Source organism: Lipotes vexillifer, unplaced genomic scaffold, assembly GCF_000442215.2.
Source record: "Lipotes vexillifer unplaced genomic scaffold, Lipotes_vexillifer_v1.1 scaffold83, whole genome shotgun sequence".
Lineage (NCBI taxonomy): Eukaryota > Metazoa > Chordata > Mammalia > Artiodactyla > Lipotidae > Lipotes > Lipotes vexillifer.
In genome coordinates, this window is record NW_006799780.1 from 2,916,670 (window position 1) to 2,917,541 (window position 872).

The following is an 872-nucleotide window of genomic DNA, read 5'->3' on the forward strand; positions in this document are numbered from 1 at the left end:
TGACCCAATTTCTAAAGCCCTTGTAACTGAAAATATGAGAAGTGGTGGCTCTATTAAAAAAAAAAAAAAAAAAAGTTGGAGACTCCTAAAGTGGGCCAATATTGCCAATAAAACTGACTTTAGTTTATTGACATCTAGAGAAAATACAAGTGATCACTAGGCTTTTATAGCAAGAGAGGATAAGGGATAGTAAGAAATGCTGGAAGGAACAGACTGCCTCATGGAGCAGCCATTGTGAAACTCACATCTTATTTTTGCTTAAGCTGTACCCTGTACTAACCCACCAAAGGTTTTGTAGGGCCCCCTCATGCTGCTGGCAACTAGGATAGCCTGGAGGGAGCTGCTCCAAGAGTTCCTGGCAACACCCACTGAATGAGAGATGCCAGGTAGGAGTATGGCGAGAGATCTATCCTACTAGAGCTTTTCTGAAGATTCCAGCCACTTCCACAATGCTCTCTATACTGATAACACTCTAACAAACATTAGGATCAACTAAAAGAGAGGCTGAGCTTTTGTTTCACTAGGTACTGAGTTAATCCTCAAAAACTCTGTTTCTTACATAGCACTAAATTGCTTTAACCTCAGTCAAAAACAAATCAACACGGAAAGTACCAAATCATAGTACTGGGCACATACCATTAGTTCCTGCTTCTTACTTCTCTTGTTTTCCTCTACTCCCTCCCCACACCCACAATCTCCTTTGAGATGTGACTGCTTTTCATGTTTGTCTCTTTCATGGAATATCTCTATTTCTTCTTATTTGGCCCCAGATGTCAGACTGGCTTGCATTACTCCAGGCTGAATCATTTTATTTCCTGTCCATGTTCCTAACCGTTCCGGCTCCTTCTGTATCACTTCTCAGTCATTCCTGC